Source organism: Schistocerca cancellata, chromosome 7 (assembly GCF_023864275.1).
Source record: "Schistocerca cancellata isolate TAMUIC-IGC-003103 chromosome 7, iqSchCanc2.1, whole genome shotgun sequence".
Taxonomy (NCBI): Eukaryota; Metazoa; Arthropoda; class Insecta; order Orthoptera; family Acrididae; genus Schistocerca; species Schistocerca cancellata.
The window spans coordinates 141,633,631-141,641,135 of record NC_064632.1 but is presented as its reverse complement, the minus strand read 5'-3'; positions in this window follow the sequence as shown (position 1 = coordinate 141,641,135).

The window sequence follows — 7,505 nt, the reverse complement described above, 5'->3', positions numbered from 1 at the left end:
TCAAACTATTAAGTACAAGGAAGAAAATTGGAAAACATGTGGTGATATTAAGGTGATTCGTTAACTAACTGGTCTCCAATGTAGTTTCACAAATTATTTCTGTTTCCCCTGTCTTTGGGACAACCGTACAACAGATAACTATTATACAATTAAACAGTGGACATCACGAGAGAAATTGGCTCCAGGGAGAGAAAATGCGAAATATGTGCCTTTGGTGGAGTCTCTCCCGCAGTGCATATTAAGAATTTTGTCAAGTATACGGTCACAGATGCTAATACACTCCTGGAAATTGAAATAAGAACACCGTGATTTCATTGTCCCAGGAAGGGGAAACTTTATTGACACATTCCTGGGGTCAGATACATCACATGATCACACTGACAGAACCACAGGCACATAGACACAGGCAACAGAGCATGCACAATGTCGGCACTAGTACAGTGTATATCCACCTTTCGCAGCAATGCAGGCTGCTATTCTCCCATGGAGACGATCGTAGAGATGTTGGATGTAGTCCTGTGGAACGGCTTGCCATGCCATTTCCACCTGGCGCCTCAGTTGGACTAGCGTTCGTGCTGGACGTGCAGACCGCGTGAGATGACGCTTCATCCAGTCCCAAACATGCTCAATGGGGGACAGATCCGGAGATCTTGCTGGCCAGGGTAGTTGACTTACACCTTCTAGAGCACGTTGGGTGGCACGGGATACATGCGGACGTGCATTGTCCTGTTGGAACAGCAAGTTCCCTTGCCGGTCTAGGAATGGTAGAACGATGGGTTCGATGACGGTTTGGATGTACCGTGCACTATTCAGTGTCCCCTCGACGATCACCAGTGGTGTACGGCCAGTGTAGGAGATCGCTCCCCACACCATGATGCCGGGTGTTGGCCCTGTGTGCCTCGGTCGTATGCAGTCCTGATTGTGGCACTCACCTGCACGGCGCCAAACACGCATACGACCATCATTGGCACCAAGGCAGAAGCGACTCTCATCGCTGAAGACGACACGTCTCCATTCGTCCCTCCATTCACGCCTGTCGCGACACCACTGGAGGCGGGCTGCCCGATGTTGGGGCGTGAGCGGAAGACGGCCTAACGGTGTGCGGGACCGTAGCCCAGCTTCATGGAGACGGTTGCGAATGGTCCTCGCCGATACCCCAGGAGCAACAGTGTCCCTAATTTGCTGGGAAGTGGCGGTGCGGTCCCCTACGGCACTGCGTAGGATCCTACGGTCTTGGCGTGCATCCGTGCGTCGCTGCGGTCCGGTCCCAGGTCGACGGGCACGTGCACCTTCCGCCGACCACTGGCGACAACATCGATGTACTGTGGAGACCTCACGCCCCACGTGTTGAGCAATTCGGCGGTACGTCCACCCGGCCTCCCGCATGCCCACTATACGCCCTCGCTCAAAGTCCGTCAACTGCACATACGGTTCACGTCCACGCTGTCGCGGCATGCTACCAGTGTTAAAGACTGCGATGGAGCTCCGTATGCCACGGCAAACTGGCTGACACTGACGGCGGCGGTGCACAAATGCTGCGCAGGTAGCGCCATTCGACGGCCAACACCGCTGTTCCTGGTGTGTCCGCTGTGCCGTGCGTGTGATCATTGCTTGTACAGCCCTCTCGCAGTGTCCGGAGCAAGTATGGTGTGTCTGACACACTGGTGTCAATGTGTTCTTTTTTCCATTTCCAGGAGTGTAGTTTCATGTATCTACGTGATGTGTTCCCTGAATTAAGTGACGCCAAATTGAAAGAGGGGATTTTTATTGAGCCCCAAATTAGGAGGTTAAAGCATGATAAGAACTTCGAAGAAAAATTAAGTCTGTTAGAATTTGCAACCTGGCGTTCGTTTAATGATGTCGTTGAAGGTTCCCTAGGAAATACAAGAGCAGAAAACAGTGACATATTAGTGGAAACTCTTTTATAGAACTATCAAAATCTTGGATGCAGATTGTCACTAAAAATGCACTTCCTTCATTCTCATTTAGATTTCTTCCCTACCGATTTGGAAGCGGTTAGTGACGAATACGAAGAAAGGTTCCATCAGGACACTTTACGAATGAAAAGGCGCTGTAAAGGTAGATGGAACCCTTCAGTATTCAGTGATTGCTGTTGGGTTTTGATGTGTGGAGGACATATATCCCACAGAAGGACTTTGTCATCAAAAAGACTCGACCCTCCACCAACAACATCGTCATGGAACAAATGAGGGCTGCAATTATTCTTGTAAAAATGTACATTAGGCCCAGGACACTAGAGTAAAATAGTTTGATTGCGTAAGTATGTTATATATTGTCTAAATTTAGTGTAGATCATCCCAGTCTCTGTTTTTAGATACAGACATTTAAAAACCTCCGTAACTAAAAGTGGACGGTGATGGCGAAAATCTAACTGAATTTTCAGATTCTTCATGTCAAAATTAGTTAGTTCCACCATGTTTTACCTCTGTATCTGAAAAAAGTTTTTTTATGTGGTATAATTATTGTAGAGACTAAAACATGCCCGTCAAAACATTTACATACATCCTTTTGCAGACCACTATGTGCTGCATGGCTCCGGGTACGTACCAGCCGGAATGTGCCTGTAATAATTACACGTCTATTGTTTGAAACAGATAAACAACACTTTATTACAAAATAATTTCCATTGCTATTTCTTTATTCCTTCCACCTCTCGGGCAAACTATAAATACCACGCAAAAATTTCTTCTTTCGAAGCGAACCAGTCAGCGAGCCACATTCGTACATTTTCATATGAAATGAAGGTTTATTGAGCGAGAGCATATCCCAGTGACGCAAATAGATGATAATCTGACGGAGACAAGTCTGGAGAATAAGTCGCATGCCCTAGTGTTTCCTAACTGAAAACCTTACCCTTTCCCTGACCCGTTTTGCTGTGTGTGATGCGGCTTTATCATGAAGAAAAATGAATTTGTGCTGCCTTTTTCCATATTTCGGTCGTTTTCCAGGTAATGGTCGATTTAAATCAATCATTTATGTGGCTAGCAATCAGTGTTAACGGTTTCAGCAGGTTTTAGCAGCCTTCTGATCCCACCAAAGTAGCAAACACAGAGCCTTTTCTTCTTTACAAATCGATTTGGTGTTGCAGTGTATGTCGATGGTTTGCCTGGGTTGACCTATGATTTACGACGCTTAGGATGCTCAGAATATAACCATTTTTCATCATCTGTCACTATTCGATGGAGAATCGACTTTCTTTTGTATCTGGCGAGCAGTATTTTGCAAGTCGTCTTAGGATTTGCTTCTTTCATTCAGTTCATGCGGAACTCAGTTTACCACTTTCTGGACTTATCCCATAGCTTTCAACCGAAGAGATTCGGCTTTCTGCATCACATTCAATTGTTCCGCGAGTTGCCGTTGAGTTTGAGTACTATCTTCATCCAGTAAGGCCTGTAGTTCGTTGTCTTCGAACGTCGGCGGTTTCCCACGCTTGTCATTTCTTACATCAAAATTACCACTTTTGAATTTCTTCAACCATTCGAAACTCTGTGTTTTGCAACAGCATTGACAAGTATTCAATGCAATTCTGCTCCGAATGATAACATAAAACCAATGCTGTAGGCAAATAATAGCTCCTAGGCAGAAAACTCTACATGTTTAAGGGTTTGAAATAGATACCAATGTATGGAACTTGGCTTACTGTGCGATGAGATTCGCCGTCAGTCGTTACAGGAAGCAGATGATGCTGCAGACATTGTTTCACGGCCCCTACACTGACGACTGGCATCATCTGTAGGGACATTCCGGTTCCATATCTCTACAGGTGGCACTATGGCACACATATTAGGATTTCCTTCCGTTGAAGTCACGTACGGGGCATGCTCAAATGCTTACATGCATGATGTAATTAATCCAATCCTTTTTCGCTATGTTTACTCAGCGATAAGATGGCGGCTAAAGAATATATTTAGATTATCGGATGGAGAGCCAGTTCATCTTGAGGGTTGAATCCCCTCCTTCGAAAGCGTCAGATTGCAAAGCCTGGGCTACTTTCAGGGTGGAATCTCCGTCTTCAAAGATTGTGTCTGTCTTTCTGTCTGTCTGTCAGTCCGCCCGCCCGCCGCTTGCTGCTGTAGCTATTCGTCCGTCCGCCTGCGTGCTCGCTGTCCATCGCCGTCGCCGTAACCGCTGCCGCCGCCGCCGCCGCCACTGTCTGCTGGCCGTCCGTCTGTTCGTCGCCGACCATCGCCGCCGCCGCCGCCGCCGTCGCCGCCGCTGCCCGCTGCCCGTCCGTCTACAATGAGTACTCCCACCTCCACTGTCATCTACACCTCCCCCTGCCCCTCCCCCTCTCCCACAGTCACTTCCTGGAGTGCCGCCCCTGGCCTCCCTCCTTCCACCTCCCCACCCCTTCCCCCACTTACCCGTCCCCCTATCTCCTCCCCTGCTGTATACCCACACCTCTACACCCTTCCTCCAGCCTCCACACTCCACACCCTCAACAGCTCCCACTACTACCCCCGCCCTCACGTACGCTGCTGTTGCCACCTCTGCTGCCGCCCCTCAGGTGGTCGGCTTCCCCGCTCTCCACCACCCCGTCACTTTGTCATCTGCATCTCCCGCACGCATCATGTCGCGCCGAGCCACCATCGCCACCACTGAACCGGCTGCTTCTCCCGGCGCCTCCACTACGCCACAGGGATCTGCCACCCGCCGCCTACTTCTCCTCCCCGTTCCACTCCCCTTCTCACAGCCTTCAGACTCCAAAAAACCCCAAAAACGCGTCATTAGTGACTCTGCTCCCGCCCCTTCCCACAAAAAGTCAACACCATCTCCCCCTCCCCCTGCCATCTCCATCGACAACAACCCTCCTCCTGCCACCCATACCTCGGCTCCCACCCTCCACACCTTTGTCCTGTCAACTTCTGATCCTAAGTTCCTTGACGCCCGTACCCTCACCATGGAGATACGAAAGTACTTAACTGGTACTCCCATTTCCCAACTCATTCCCCACAGGGACTCAGTCCTTATCAAGTCCCCGTCCCCATCCTTTCACACAGACCTCCTGCGAAAGCTCCCACGAATTATGTTTGTCCCCCACGCCTCTCTGATACCCTTCCTTTCCACTTCCACTCCTCGCCAGCCCCAGCCTCGCCGTCGCCCCCCCCACCTACACCGCTGTGATCACCAAGCTCAGCCCAGTGATCACTGAGGATGAAGTGTTGGCAGAACTGAACTCCCACCTGGACCTGGAAATCCGCTCTGCCCGCCATATCTACAATGCCTCTTGTCCCACCTACCTCATGCAGGAGTTCTCTGAGTCCGCCCCATCCATTGCCTATCTCCTCAACCAAGGTGCCCTGATATACCACCGTCGCCTCCCTGTCGAATCCTCCAAATCCCCTTCCCAATCCTACCGTTCCCAGCGGTGCCTGATGTATAATGACCACCTGAATCCCAACTGCAAACCCCCCCACCCACCTTTCCCCATTGCATGGCCTCCCACTTTCTTAAGAACTGCCCCAAACTCGCTGCTCCTCCTTCCTGTAATACCTGCAATGGCCCCATCCCACCTACTCCCACAAGTGTATAGCTAAACCTCCTCCAGCCACCCCGGAGCTTACAGTCCCAGTTTGTCCCATTGATCCACCTGTCCATCCCAACAATTCCCTCCGTCCACCCCCACGGCCAAGGACATCATCCGGTTCCTTACCATTGTGCTCCAAAACATTCACCCTTTTCAGCGCCCCCACACCTTCCAACAAATCTCCCTAGCCGCTCGCTCCGTTTTCCACCTGAACACCTTCGCCACCTACTCCCACAACCAAGCCCACTTCACCGTCACACGCTTCGACACCCTAGTTTAAGTCTCTTCCCTCTCTTCCCCCCTCCTTCCCGCCATGGCGTGGCACGAGTATCGCATCCTCTTCCAGAACATTCGCTCCTTCTGCTCCAACAAATACCTCCTCATGCGCACCCTCTCCCACCACCAGGTCGACACCTTCCTCTTGAACGAAACCTTTCTCCAGCCCCCCCCCTTTCTATCCACACCTCACCCTATATCCTCCACCGCATTGATGCTCCTGGTCCTCGTGCGCAGGGTGGAGTCGCGATTGGCCACCTTAAGCATATCCCCGTCCGGCCACAGCCTCTCCTCAATGACCCCGCTGAACACCTTATCCTTAGCGTCTTCTTCTCCTCCCTCACCATTACTTGTGCCACGGTCTATGTCTGCTCCACTGCTCCTCTTCCTTATGACTTCATCTTGCACATTGACCGCACCTTCTCCACCTATGTGATTGCTGCTGACCTCAACATCCATAGCCGCACTCCTGCTGCCCTTCGGTGGTGGCATCAGTTCCTCTCCACAATCCAAGGTGACCTTGTTCCCCTTCCCCAGCACACCCGACCCGAAAGTGACACCACCCCCGCTGTTGTCATTGCCTCCGCCAACCTCCTTGGGCGTATAGCTGTCGCAGTCCTTGACCCCACAGGTAGCGATCACCTCCCTGTCCTTCTCACCATAACGTCTGCTCACCGCCCCCCTCTGGCTCCGCACCCTGCACCCCCTCCCAAGGTCGTCCATGACTATCGCCGTGCCAACTGGGATGCCTACCAGGACTCCATCTCCACCCAGGTCGAAAGCCACACTCTTACGTATCGCCATCCTGATGACATCATCCACGCCTCGTCCTTCCTTCAGAAGGTAATTACTGACGCTGTGGAGGCCCATGTTCCTACCAAAACCATCCACCCACACCGTCCCACTCTCCCTCCATGGGCTGTCCTCCTCCTCCATGAATCGCGCCGCCTCTATCGCTCCATACTGCGCACTAGTGACAGGGATACACTCCATCGCCACCGGCAAATACAGCGACACGTACGGAACCTTATTACAGCAACGAAACGCCGACACTGGCGCCAGACCTGCACAAGACTCCACACCACCCTCCCTATCAACTCCTCAAAGTACTGGTCCACCTTCCATCCCCTTACTGGTTCCCTTTCCATTGCCCACTACCCCTTTCTTCATAACGATCGCCCCCTTCCTGACAACCTCAGTAAGGCCAACCACTTCACTTCCCACCTTTCCGAGGTCTTCTCCATCCCTGATGATCCCCACTTTGATTATTATCTTTTCCCCACCGTCATGGAACTTGCCAATACCTCGGTCGCTCCACTTGCTCCTAGTCTCCAGTACTTGGGGCAGTTGCCCCTCTCCAACATAAACACTCCCATCACATAACAAGACATTAAACTTATCTTCCATTCCAAATGCAACACAGCCCCTGGTCACGACTGTCACCTACCGTCACCTTCGAGAAAGCCCCTATTCCTTCCTGACTGTCCTCGCCCATCTTTATAATATCATCCTCTCTACTGGCTTCTACCCTGACCTGTGGAAGACCTCCCGCATCCTCTTATTCCTCAAACCCAACAAACCCCCTTCTACCACCTCTTCCTATCATCCCATCTGCCTCACCTCCGTCTTCAGTAAGGTCCTTGAATCCATCCTCTCCCACCGTATCCATCAGCACCTTGCT